General features: G+C 25.0%; 1 non-coding gene across 1 annotated transcript; it reads left to right on the top strand.

Moving 5' to 3' along the window:
* Window positions 1–7,056: 7,056 nt before the first annotated feature.
* Window positions 7,057–7,128, top strand: TRNAT-CGU (transfer RNA threonine (anticodon CGU)). Its single transcript has one exon. It is a non-coding gene; the product is annotated as a tRNA-Thr (tRNA).
* The last annotated feature ends 8,317 nt before the right edge of the window (window positions 7,129–15,445 follow it).

Genomic DNA, 15,445 nt, shown 5'->3' with positions numbered 1-15,445 from the left:
CAAACAAATTTTATTTTTTTAGTTTAATTTTGATGTATTAATGTTATAAATTACACTGTCAGTTAATAAAAAAACACATTAAGATCATTTTAATATAATTATTATAAAAATAATATATAGTATGTAATAATTTTTAGTTAGTTGACTATATAAAAAAATAACATCCATCCGAACATGTTTTATTAACTTATTCTTTTAACAATTTTACAATTTTGATGGGCGCAAATTAATCCTATAAATATTAATCAATTTCTTTTATTTTTAATTTTATACATCTTTTATTCATTTGAATTAATATTCTATTCAATTAATCCTTCAAAATTAAAAATATGGTACATATTTATTTTCAATTAAAAACTAAATTGGTGTATTATTGAATAAATAAACTGAATTAGGTATTGCTTCTTTTAATTTACTGGAAAAAAAACTTAGAATCAAACAAAAATGTGCTTCTTCAAACAGTTGTCAGATACTGAATCACTACAATACCATTTCATCATTTATATTTTAGGCTATGCTTCTCATTCCTCAACACCTCCAACATTAATTCCATCCTATATCAAGAATATTTATTTATTTATTTATTTAAAATTCAGTTTTATTATTTCAGAGCTTCCGATTCCATATTATTAATTCAATTTCATATATAAATATATATATATATATATATTCGTTAAAAAAATGTGTTAATCTACAAAAATAAATGTTTGTTAATAATTTTCTGAACTAACAAAATTTTCCTGGCTTACCTAATTCATGTTAACTGAGTCTATCTGTTTTGGTTTTTGTAATTTAATTTTCTATGCCAACCAATACAGTTTATTGTGTCGTTGTTGAGTTGATTTATGAATAAAAACACCTTACCATACATGGAGGCCATTATTCTGAATACCAAAAAGTCCTAAAGCAGTTTCAGCTAACACCATCTATTTAATTCCATTTTGGTGTTGACAGTTGAATACCTATATTATATCTCCTCTTATATTTATTACATACTATAAACATCTCTACAAATATTAATATAAAACATATCATTTAGTATCATATTCTTATTAACCTATTTGCATCAAGTACAAAATTAACCTAAGAAATAAAACGTCGAATAATATATAGTTGAGTATGTTGATAGTAGAATTTTTGTGTTGAGTATATAATGTTGATAGTAGAGTTGTTGTTATCAAAAGATATCAGAGATTGATAATACTTACTCGAATTGATTTATAATTAACGGTTGAACATCAACGAAACATACAAGAAGAAGTATGTGTTATTAATGAAATATTATCATAAAATAGTCAGTTTCATATTTAATATTGTACACATTAATCACAGAAAAAAAAATTCAAAAATCGATGTTTAGGGTTTAGGGTTTAGTTGACAACATGAAACTCTAATTCACAGATTTATAAACTAATTTAAATATTAATAATTTTTTATTTATAAAATAATATCAAATTTAGTTAATATAATTTGTATTTAAAATTAGTTTCTATTTATTGATTTGTTAATGTTAATAATATTTGTACTTTATGTATCTATGGCATAAATGATATTTTAATTTTTTATAAAAAAAGTCAAATTTAATATTTTTTTCAAGTAAGATTAAAATTGAGAAATTGTGATACTTATAGATATTAAATTGTTTGTTTAACTATATAGTTTAATCTTAATAATAAAATTAAGGTGATAATAATGACATTTCATGTTAAGAAATAAATAAAAGTCTTCCTGTAATGTTATATAACTTAATAGTGCAAATGAATAATATTTTAAATATAATAATTAATGGTATTATCTGAATTAAGTGGTATCTAGAAATGCCTATTGTTCCATATGTGTTATACCTAACCTATCCCTACTACATTCCAATTCTCCCTACACTCTGCTTTTTACTCTTTCACTTTCAATACACAATTACACATTTCCACTACTATTTCTCAAATAAAACAATTAACCTTTTTCACTTATCTTACACAAATTAATTTATAAAGATTCTCTCATCATTTTTTTTATTTCTATATAAATTAATTTAATTTATAAAAAATCAATTTTGTAGTTTTTTTTTATTTTCATTCAAATATGTCAATAACATAAGTATCTTGAAAAATAATAATTAATTTGACGCTCCAATGGACCCCTTAATCCCCATAAATGTCCAAAGAACTCATTTGTTTTCAGCATCTCTCATCATCAGCATTTTTATTTTTTATTTTTATTATTATTATTATTATTATTATTATTATTATTATTGTTGTTGTTATTATTATTGAAGATTATGCAAAACGTGAGCATCGTGTTCACGTACAGTTTGCCACTCAAATAGCTAAAGGACAATTAATATTACGAGAGGTTTGAAGGAGGAATTTTAATTGGAAAATTGTTTTTAAATGAATTTAAAATATTTTATTTGGGTATTAAATTTAAAATAAATTTAAATAGGAAAATATATTATTAGTCTTTCTTTAATTCTTAATCATAAATTTTAGTCCAATTAATTTATTAGTACTTATATTTTTAAAAATCTAAATTTTTTGCTCAATCACCAATTTTACAAACATTTATTTTTCTATTTTGGATAAATTGAATAGTAAACCTAAAACTCATTTAGGGTATTAAGGAATAATTTAATCAAATAAAATATATGAAATAAAGAAACAAATAACCTATGTAAAATTAATATTTGGACTATAAAATGGTAGATTTTTAAAATATACGATCTGAAATCACTAATTTAGTATAAAAAAAAGTATCAAAACAGAAAATTAGCTACAAATGAGAACCAAAACAATTTAGTCATATTTAAAACGATGGGATTAAGAAGAGATTTCTTTTTCCAAGTTCAATGAAGGAATTCTAAATAACATCTAAAGTGAAAGAATTTCAAACTTGCGTACAGTTTAAATTAAATAATTTTATCTGATTAAATAATTTGAAACACGAGAAATTTGAACTTCTTTATTAAAAAGTTTTAATAAAGAAATCTAAATAGTTAAATTTACATTCCTTTTTTTAAAATTGAAATATCACCTGAAAGTATTTTAAACCGTGTTCATATGATTTATTAATGCTTTTAATTAATTGGAATTTTGGTCTATTAGTATTAGTATTTGTTAAGAACTTAGAATTCATCTGATAAATTAATAGTGTGTGTGCGTCGAAGTGCTATTATAGGAGAGTTTTAGATGAGTAAAGGTTAAGAACTGAAGACTTTTAAATAATTATTAAAAAGTTTCATATAAATTATAAATGAGCGAGATAAAAAAATGTATAAATTTATTGGTTCAAATTCTTTTAGTCTTAAAATAAATATGTAAATCTTTTTAATGTCTAACTAACAATACAACTTATATTTTGGATGGATAAAATAATGTTTTTCCTTCCAAATCTAAGTTTGGAGACATTATTTTTATTTTCAATAATTTTTGTTTCCAAAATATACGTATTTTTTTAGTAGAAACGAAAATTATTAAATAGAAACCAATTTTAGAGAAAAAAATAATTAGTTACTATAGTGACTAAATTAGAGGTCATTGTAGAGATTAAAAAAATTATTGGTTTCTAAATTAGTTTTTTATATTGATAAATAGTTTTTAAAATGGTATATAATTAGCTACCAAAGTTTTAACTACCAATTATTTAGATTCTAAATTTGGTAGCAAAAACTTTGGTGACTAATTAGATACCAATTTAGAAACTATTCATCAATAATATAAACTAATTTAGAAACCAATTTTGTAATTTTTAAAATGATCTCTAATTTAGTTACTATAATAGCTAATTATTTTTTGTCTCTAAATTTGGTTTTATTTAGTGATTTTATTGTGGTGGATGTTTGTATGAGGAATGTGTTGGAGTGTATTGCTCACAACTAGTCCTTTATCAATTTATTAAATAACATATACCTAAACAAAACATGCTACATTTTTTTTTAAAAAAAAAGTGGCTAGAATAATAGTGCTTGTCATTTATTCTCCCTCATTTGTTGGGTTTTTATTTTTTTGAGGGTGGATATATATAGTTGGTGAAAAAGAATCCAGCTGTTAGTTAGAAGATGAGCCATGTTGGCATAATGAAATATATATATTTATTTATTTGAATTATTGGATTTTATGTGCATGAAGAGATGTATATGAGAGACATTGCATGGTAGGAATTGAAAGTGATAATGATATTTGGAGAGAGAGAATAGGTAGCTAGGACACCACAAAGTTAAGGAAGGCACATGTGATGTGCCGGACTGTTTCAGGCAGGACCAACTAACCTAAACCAATCATCACTAACCCATGCTCATCTTCATGTTCATGTTCATGCTCATGCTCATGGTAACATTAACCAAAACCCTTTTCATTGCCACATTATGCCTTACCTTTTTGGAAGCAAGCATCCCCACCTATAATCATCATCTCTATACTATTAGATACACCTCTATCACTATAACAATTATACCAAAAGCTCATTGCATCTAATCCCCTCACACTTCATTTTCCATTCAAATATCTGCACTTTGAGAACTATGGTTATAACATAAGAATATGGTTATAACAACTCTATGTTTACTTTTTAATACAACTAAAATAAAGGCTTTTCTTATAACATGTTTTTCAAAGTACAAGTTAATGCAGTTAGTTAGCTTTGTCAAATTGAAGTTAGTTATATATTTATAATGATATGTACTTTTCGAAATGAGTTGTTTCTGATTTTTGTTGTTGTAATTTTTTTTAAAGATTTAGTCCTTTACTTTAATTTTCGATTGAAAATACTTATAAAAGATACTCAAATACTTAAAAGTAAGAATTTAATATATGATATATATATATTTAGTGTGTAATCAATTTATGTATAGAGTGATGTTAAACTTTCGAAATATTTTTTTCTTTTTAGAACAATTATATTTATTAATATTGTATTAAGTCTTACATAGGTCGTTAAACGATATTTTGATGTAGTTATTTAAATATGAAATTGTGTCTCTATCTCAAAGTTTAATAAGATATAATATATTGGACGGACTTATGCCTTTCGACCATATAATACACTTAAAACACTTCATTATCATTTAATGTTAATTAGCAAGAATGACATATGCCCAATTATAAGTGAAAATACATTTATTTTAATATTTTAAATCTTAAACCAAGAAACAAGATTTTCATCTTGTTGGAGGGTATGATGGCATATTGGGAAATTAGAACTTTACTTTACTTTTGCTTTTTAAGGCTGTGAAAGTGAAACGTAAATTGGGATATTTTAGATCCAATCTTGGATTTGAAGTAAAGTGGAACTACCAATTAAATAAAACTGACTGAATTGTTTATTTAACTTCTTTTGTTTTTTTTTTTATTGTTCGAGTCTTAGTTGCTTGATTCTCCGCTATTTTAATAACTAATTCCATGGTTTCATTTTAAATCACGTCGCCACAATTATTTTATTCTATGTTCTTCACTCCAAATTTTCTGACCAATTACTCTCTCAATTAGTTTATGCATAAATCAAGATCCAAAATGTCCATTTAGAAAAAAAAATTGAGAGATTTGTGAAAGATATAATGTGACAAGAAGAAGAGTGTAAAAAAAATGTTTAATAGGTATTTATTAAAAAAATATGTTTCTGTGATCACCAATTTTAGTTTATTAAATTATACGCATATATACCTCTGTTTATATAATTGTTGTAAGGGGTAACATTTTGTTTAGTTCATTAATTTTTTTGAAATATATCGTATTAATGAGAATATATTAACAATATAGTAAAATTTGATAGAAAAATTGAATCGAAGTTATGAATATAGATTGATTTTTTTAGCCTTGTTGCATGTTTTAATTTTAGTTAATGTAATTTGTCATTTAATGTACTAAACTTTCTTTAAAAACACTTCAAAATTTAAGTTTGATGATTTCATCGTACTCATAATTGTAATTTATAAGTTTATTTTTTATTATTGTTTGATTTTTTTTAATATAATGAGTAAATTTTATGTTATTACGTGTCTCCAAGATCAAATACATCTTATTAAAATTATTATAATAATATTTTCACTTGAGTCAATTTGTGTCAAATTTATTTCTCTTTAATAAAAAAACAATATTTAACACATAAAAATTGAAAATCATGTTTGATTGCTACCTAAAATAAAAAAGAACCCATACAAATGTATTTGCTTTTGAGTTTAAATATTTTCTAGTTATAGTTTCATAAAAAAAAAATAATGTAAAAAGAACCCTTTTTCTTTTTTCTTCAATTTTATGTATGTTATTTATCAATTTGAAAATATCACAATTTCTATCGAAATAAATATTAATATAGGTCCAATTATTTAAATCTAAAATACTGGCTTTTTGACACAAACAACTTTTTAAAATTAACTAATTTAAAAAAATAGATAAGGTTTTCTTATTAAAAATAAATTAAAACCTGTTTATTTTAAACAAACATATTAGACAAATTAATAAAAACTATAAATATGATTATTTTATTTAAAAAATAAAAATGTAACAGATCCATTTATGTCTATGATTAGCACTCATATGAATTGTGACTATGATTTAATAAAGCATTAAGAAAATACATTTTAAAAATAGTTGGAATACCAGTCTTAGTCTAAATAAAAAGAATCTACCGTGATTATAATTTTTTATAGTCAAAATTTATAAAAAAAATCACTAGAAACACATATATTAATATAAATCTCTTTTAGTCTGAATGAATTTTAAAGGTATAGAAAAAAAGAGATTTAAAATATTGTCTTATGCACTAAAATGGATTAAAAAGTGTGTATGTAAAGACTAAAATGGATTACTTTTTTTAACATAGAGACAAAAATGTAAATTTATACAACTATAAAACTAAATAAGTAATTAAAGATGATGTGATTATTTTAACTAAAGGTTTGTCACTTGTCATTTACGAATAAGTTTTTTTTAAGTAAGTTTATCTCTAACATAAATAAAGACACATTTAATTTTATATTTTAATGGGTCAATATTATGAATACTAATATCATTAACCATATTATATACGTATACAAATAAATTATTAATAATTATAATATCAAAAATTGCCTCCGTAGCATAGTGGTAGTGCGTTCGCTTCGTAAGCGAAAGGTCGCGAGTTCGATCCTCGCCGGGGGCTATATTTTTATATAATTGTGTTTTTTTGAATTTCATATTTTTTAAATAAGTTTGCTATACCTTTATTCTTCAGTCATACTACTTGTGATGAGAAAGTTTGCAAAAATATTTGTATTTTGCTAGTTTTTTTTTTTTTACTTCTAAAAGAAAAAAACACACACTTTCCACCACAGTCATAAGAAGATTGTTGGAATTCATACAAATATAAAAGTGCACGGGAAAGATATGCAGATGGGAGAAAGAATTTGGCAGAAATTATGGAAGTGAAAAAATCATCTTTTATATATGATCCAAACATATGAATTGGGCTTTTATGAGACACATATGGACTGGGCTACACAAGAAATGTAGATTGGACCCATTACGAATAATGTCCAAAATAATTACAGAAAGTATCAATTACTGAATGAATATAGTGTATCTAGAAATCTCATATCTTTTTTTAATTGGGAGCAAAATAAAATGACAATAGATATTGTCACAAAATCTACTCTAGGATGAAAAATATGGAATTATATTCTTGAAAGGTGCAGCTCATTTCAGCTATTTTGTGTGTGTATGTGTGTTTAATTGTGTAGCTCTAAACATTACTTCTAATGTTTCACCAGTTACTGTAATGGTTTTCTTCCCTGATTTGATACTGAAAAAAATTCTTTGTTTGATGACTTTTTTGTGTAATAGGTTAATGTAGTCTAGTTGTGTTTGTTTGTTTGAAACTATTTGATAATCCTAATTAACACCACCTAGCTTGATACCTGTTTTTTTTAAAAAGAATAAAATAACAAGACTTTTTAACAAGACTTTTTCATAAACTAGAGAGAAAAAAAAAGCTAAATGATTTTCTTTATAAGTTAATAAAGTTATTCAAAAAAAGTTAAAAGTAAAACTTTTAATAAGTTAAGTAAGAATTTCTATAAATTAGTTTATGTATGAACTCATTTTAACTTGGGGAGAACTTTTTTTTTATGGTAGAAGTCCTAGTAAAGAAACTTATCAAAAAATGCCTCTACTGAAAATATTTTTTTCCCCATTAAATGAGGTTATATTTAATAGTTTTTAATAAAAAAAAAATATGTTTCAATACTTTAGAAGAAAATTGAATTCTTAAAGGGTTTCAAGTATTGAATGCAATTAATTTGTGATGATTGATAAAAAATTGGTTACCAACAACAATATAACAATATAAAGAAGATAAAGAAAAAAAAAAAAAAGATAGCAGAAGAAATTTAGAATGTTTTAGATTAAAAAATCATACATACATGTATTCTCAATTATTCACCTTTAGAATAACTAAATTTCACTATATTTAAGAGTTTGTACAAGTACTCACAATAGCAATTACAAACACAAGACAACAAAACATCACAAGATCAACTCTTGAACACACTCAAAATGATATGTTCAACCCTTAGAACACTCTAAGAGGATACAAGCATTATCAACTCTTGATCACACAAGAAAATATACATCCGAAACTTGTAGAAACTAGGAAAAGAAAATAATGTACTAAAATTCATAGTAGAATCACAATACAAGGTTGATTCAACAATACAACACATCCTTATTGATTTGATAACTTGAAAGCACTATTTGAAAATTGAAAATAATTCAAATGATATCAAAGTAATCCATATTTCACTATGGTATTAATTATATAAAAGAGTGAGACCAAAGTTCTATTTATAGAGTTCAAAAAGTGATAATTTAAAGAAATTTCAAATGTATTTAATTGATCATTTCAAGCTTGTAATTGATTATTTTCATTAAAATGTGAAAAACAATTACAACACTTTTTGATTTAATTGATTATGACACATTTTAATCGATTGATTCAGTTTTGTATTTTAATTGATTATGACACATTTTAATCGATTAATTCAGTTTTGTATTTAATACATACAACCAAGTTAATCGATTATGCAAGATTTTAATCGGTTAAATAGTGAGAACACTGAAAACACTTAAATATACTATTTTGTTTAATTGATTAACCAAACCGATAATCAATTATCCTATTAAAAAATCCCCCATGAATAATTTAATTGATTACTTAAAAACTTAAATGATTAATAAAGTCATGAACTTTTTTCTCACATTTTTAACTGTATGAAAATAATTTTCTTATAATTCATTGCAAAAATAACCAAAACTAGTTGCAATTGAAAATCAAAACTTGAATAAGAAAGAGAGATGACACACCACCATAAATGAAAACCCAATAATAAAGGATTGAAGATTAATCACTAAAAAAGCTCTAAGATGAGAACACAAGTACAAAAAATATCATACTTTCAAGACACGTAGAACTCATACAAACTAATTGTATTTCATTAACCAAATGTAGTTTGTACTAGAAGAGGAACCCTTATTTATATGTAGACATGTCCAACTACCATGTTACAAAAATAGGTAAGAAGCAATATGAACATAAGGCTAATGATTACACTAGTGTGAACATAAGCTAATGATTACACTTATATAAACAAAAAGCTAATAATTACACTAATGTGAACATTAAACGTAATAATTATACTAATGTGAATATTAAGCTAATTATTACACTAATGTGAATAAATTAATTAAGGAATCCATATGTTTCACTCTTGGAAATATAAATTCCAAATTATTTTTATTCTTTCTCATTGTAAGATGTACAAAATGAAAAAGGATTGTATCTTCAAGATGTAAGCAAACATAATAAAAAGTATTACTGCGTGAAGGATTTGAAATCCTATCAAACTTATCCTAAAGTACCATCCGATTTCATGGCATTATGAAAAATCTTTTGTAAAAACTTGATTTGTTATGCTCTTTTGTGAAAATGTTCATGTTTTAAACTTTATTATTTTAACTATCATTGAAAATGAGAGATTGTTAGAATATGATCCAACGTACCCTGAAATTTTGATTAAGTGTTGTTAAACAACAAAACATGAATAATGAAAACACTTTGTGTGTGAGATGCAAGTTTTATAAAAAGATAGATACTGTGAGACGTAATGTATTTTTTCTGACAAACGATACAACACATGTGTTCTTTTTACTTTGTTTGATAAGTGAAAGTTTTATAAGACAATATGCATGCACACAATATTTTAACGTTGTACTTAACAAAAATCTGTAGGAGTTTATTCAGTGTTGAACAAATGTTATTGAGAAGATCTCACAAAGCACAAGTCAATGTCAAAGATTTATTGAAGGATGTGCTAAAGTTGTTTCACGCTAATGAACATTCTGACATGCCCCATGTCAACTCTAGAAAGGTTATCTATCTCACACGATCTTATGCTTTACTATAGTTTTATTGAAAGCTCTATGATCGAGGCTTGATAAGTCACACAAACTATTAAGATGTTTCTTAAAGAATAAATAAATATTTAATGTTGTATGAAGCACATTTAATGCATCTCTATGTTCATGAGTGAACAAATGAAGCATTTGAAGATGGAAATTTGAAGTGAAGTCTCTTAACGGACAAAAAGGAATTTACAAAGGCTATTTTGTCAATTTATTATTTAAATAATCCTTCCAAGTTGAAGACAAGAAGAACAAATGATCAAGAATTACAAAAAATGCTATAAAATTTGTTTGCTTAAAGCTTTTAGTGCCCATAACTTTACAAGAACACTATTTGAGTTAAAACAACAAACTAACAAAGTGCTTAATCTTTATATTTGTCAAAATATAGTTTTTTCTACCAATGAGCAAAACTTTGTGATCTTTTAGATCACTCCCTTCATGGGTGGTTGCTTTCTAAACAATACTTATTAAGGAATAAAACACCATGGGATTTTGGTTAGGTGCTTAAGTACAACAAAGCATAAAACATGATCATGCATCATTTGTAAGATGATGGTTTTAAAAACAACTCATATAAGATGCAAGTGGTTTTATGCACTATTTTCTTGATATATGATAAAATAATTAGACAATTAGTGCACATATTAAACTAACCTCGTACTACTTGAACATGTGTACGATTATTCTTTTGATGCAAGACATGTCCATTGCATGCAACTGCGAACGAGATCCGTTCAAGTTCCAATACAAGTCAACATCAAACAATCTCATGGGAAAAGAGCCAAAGTTGTCTTCTTCAAAAACATCCTGACACAAAGGGAATTTCAACTCTGGCTTAGCTATTTGTATTGTTCCATGAATTGGTGCAAAAGACTATGCTACCTAAGGAGATGATTATTGCCTTTGACCAAGGATGTTGTGTAAGTAGAAAAACACTTAAAGATGAATGGAATGCATTTAACGCAACATCCAAATTCAAGCTTGTTAGAGGTAAAGTGACATACATGAAAGCTGGAGTTACTCAATGACTAGAAACGATCTCTCAACATATATCTTCTTCCAGTGCCTATATAAATCCATTCATCAAGAAGAATAAAAGAGAGAAAAGGTTGCATTGTACTAAAATGTTGTTAAAGTTTCTTGTGCCTTAACAAAGCTTTAGAGAGAGATCCCCATATTGAGAACAAAGATTCTGTGAAATATTTCCATTTAGAAAAGCTTTATGGAAGACACTATGAGTTCTCATCCAACAAATTAGGAAATGGTGCTTATCCTTGTATTCAACATAAGATGCAATCCCTTCATAGATAGAAAACACAATGATCTGAACTAGGAGAGAGAACTTGAACCTTGTACTCATCTTAAGACCCAATCATTCCTAGTAGTCAGACCCAATGATTTGATGATCACACCTTTAAACAATCACCATATCTTAGCCAAAAGTGGCTTGGTAAATAATACATGTTTAGTCAGGGATGACTTGGTAAAGAATACTTGTTTAGCTAGAAATGATTTAGTAAAGAATACTTGGTCGAGCCACGAGTGGCTTTGGAAAGAATACTCCTTAATAAGATTAGCCAATAGTGGTTGCGATCTTAAAGAATACTCAGTTAAACCAAGAGTGACTTTTGAAAAGAATACCCAAGGGGTCAGCGTAGCCTTAAAAACACTCAAAATGTACTTCACAACTTAATCTGCCTAGTGAAACTCAATATGTTGTTTAAGAACTGAATGTAGTCAGTTGTGACAAACAAACTAGTATAAAATATTCTATGTTTTTCCTCTCTCCTTCATCTAATTTAGATTGCATGTTATTATTGTTTATACTAACTTAATAAGGAGAGGTACATTAAAAACAATTTTCTAAAAAATTTTTAACTAGCAAAACTATTAAGTATGAAAGTTGAGCCTATTGTGCTTCACTAGACACAACATGTTCTAAAATTCATTATGAAAAAATGCTTATACAATTGTTCATCTTAGTAAATCAGTTAAGTTTTTAAACATGCTTCTATCTTAGTTTATCAGACCCAACATCTTTTGACTAATGACTTATGTAAGACGAAATTATCGTATGAACATTCATGGACAGACAATACTTGCGATTTTTTTTTTAAATAAATTAAAACACAATTCAACCATTTTTTTTGCACTTTTTCCTATTTTCACAATACTCGTGTTTAGTAAGGAGTGACTAGTTTGCAAAAAATAATCCTGTTTAGTCAGGAATGACTGCTATTCCAAATAATACCCGTGTTTAGTTAGGAGTGAATATTTTCCAAACAATACTCATGGTTAGAGCGTTAGTCTTCTTTGTGAAACTTCATCAAGTTGGTTAAGAATGACATAATATGCATTTATAAACAAATCAATATAAAAAGTCACAGCGTAAATCCTTCTTATCCTTAATATTTTATATATTGCATGTTATAAAATCTAAACTAGTTTAGGAATGAGAGTTTTTCAAACTAAGTCTTTTGAAAGAAAGCTTTGACGATAAATTTTTCAGTTCAAAGTTGCGTCATACTTTATCAGACAAAATGTTGTGAAAAAATTGCCAATTTTTTTCCAATACACAATTCAATCCTCCCTTCTAGTGTACTTCACTTGTTTTCCCACATTTGTATTAATGTTTTTACGTATAAAATATGTGATATCCTAACTAATGTGCACTTTTTTAGGTGTAACACCAATGTCACACAAACTTGCCTGTGGAAAAGATTTTTTTTTTTGTCTATTGACGATCCTATATATAATCTGTTGGACATGCTTATACATTAGTGGGGGTTGTTATAACCATATGCACAAATCCCATATAAGTGTTATGGATGCCACTATTTTTGGCATGGACACTGATGTATCCTTATACATACATATATGTTTGATGTGTTGGATATTTCATAAGACAATCAAGATCTAAACATCTCAATTATGTGGTTATGGATGATGTAAAGTTTAGTTTCAAAAACATTCATACCCACTACTTATATATGTCATTAATTTTATGTACATGTACATATTGTGTTTGAATACGAAAAACATGACACTTTGAAATTTTGGACCTTAAATTCAACCTTATGGATAAAAAAAGAAAAAGAAAAAACACAAATGTTTTTTTTTTTTCCAGCAATGAATTAATAGAATTAATAGGAACACTTTAGGGGTGTTCCAACCCTTATACATAAAAACTCCTAAAAAAGCATTCGAAAAAACACAAATGTACATCACTAATAATTTACCTTGATAAATTAGTCATTGTATAAATTTTAGCTAGATATATTAAGTGTTATATTTATCAAATTATAATTATTTTAATTGGTTATCATTCATCTTCTAATCAAAGTATATAATTTATATGGTTTTCTCTATTTAATCTCGTTTTCAGAATTTATTGCATGTACTTTGATTTTATTTAAATGTATTTTATTTTTTTATGCATGAAATGTATTTAATAAATTACTGATTGTTATTGATTGTATGAAACTAAATTTAAAATTGAGCAAAACCTATATTTTGTTTTTATTTGTTAATTTTTTTTATATATTTTAATTAGTTCATTCTTATGTATTTATAATTTAAGAATACTATTTTTTTTACCTTTTATTTTATAATACTTTAATTAAATTTGAATATTTTCATAATAATATATAATATATTTATATAAAACACATATTTTTCAAGAGTATAAATTTTCTTTAATATATATAATTATACAATTAAAATATAAATGATTGTGCAATTTAAAACATAAATAGTTCAAAAGGGCAGTTGTTCTAAAGAATTTGGTTTGAAATAAATTTCCATTGAACTGAATTATATTTAGATTGTATAAAAAATTTGAATTATTTTAAAATTTGAATTCAATTTTTATTTTAATTTAAATTTTAAAATATGAAATATTTATAAATAAAACTATAATTTAGAAAATTAAAAAATGTTTTAAAATAAGATAAAATAAAATATTTATTGATAAGAATTTAAATAATTTATTTAATATAGAAGAAATATAAAATATTTCAAATTTGTTCCATTTAATAATTATAAATTTGAATTTGAAACTACTATAAGAATTCAGTATAACTTTATACTAATTGAGTAAATTATTCATCTTATACATTCTTAAAAATATAAACATGAAAAGTGAACATTACCATTTTTTTCATAGAATATATTTTTTTTTTCACTTTTTTTTTTCTTTGTTCATTCTAGAACCGAAAGATAATCTCTAAAAAAAATTAATGAAAAAAAAGAAAGTCAATAAAAATTTAAGTCTCATTTATGTCATAGAAGTTCGAAATGTGAGAGTAGTCTAATAAATTTAGTGATATGACCATTATTATTGATTGAAGTGTGCAATTTTTCTGATTTTGTTTTTGTAAAGAAGTGAAAGAGATAAAAAAAAAGAGAAAAATGTGGTCCATTCTGTAATGTACAAACAACAACATAAAAAATATAAATAGGACCACAAAGCCAATAAATTTCTTTAGTAGGGTTCACGTACTCACTCCGCTGCACGCCTACAAAGCTTATGCAAACTCCAGGACAAAAGCTTCTTAAAATTCTTTTTTATTTCTTTTTATTTTTTTCATACCAACATGTTATTTTTATTTTTGGCTTTTGATCCATCTTTGCATTGCATACAAGAAAATTTCTTTTTTCATAATTAAATTTTAACTTATATTATCATATTTATTGGAACTTGTTAAAGCACTGATCAACTTTAAATGTTTTATATGAAGTTTTGACTTGAGATTTCTGAACAGAAAAAAGCATATTAAAAGAAAAATCAGACTAGAAGATGACTAATAAAATTGTTTTAAAAATAATCATTGGCAATGTTGGACTTAATAATATAGATTTGATAGAGATATTTGAAGCAAATTTCTTAAACATAATTTAACAATAGGTTATACCAAACATGTAAATTTTTGTTAAATATAAATGATACTTATCAAAATAGTCATAATGCTTTGTATTTTATAATAACCTTTTATCAAAATAAGTTATGTTTTAAGATT

Source organism: Phaseolus vulgaris, chromosome 9, assembly GCF_051622355.1.
Source record: "Phaseolus vulgaris cultivar YP4 chromosome 9, ASM5162235v1, whole genome shotgun sequence".
Lineage (NCBI taxonomy): Eukaryota > Viridiplantae > Streptophyta > Magnoliopsida > Fabales > Fabaceae > Phaseolus > Phaseolus vulgaris.
Note: the sequence above shows the minus strand (reverse complement) of the source record. Positions and strands in the feature narration are given on the sequence as shown.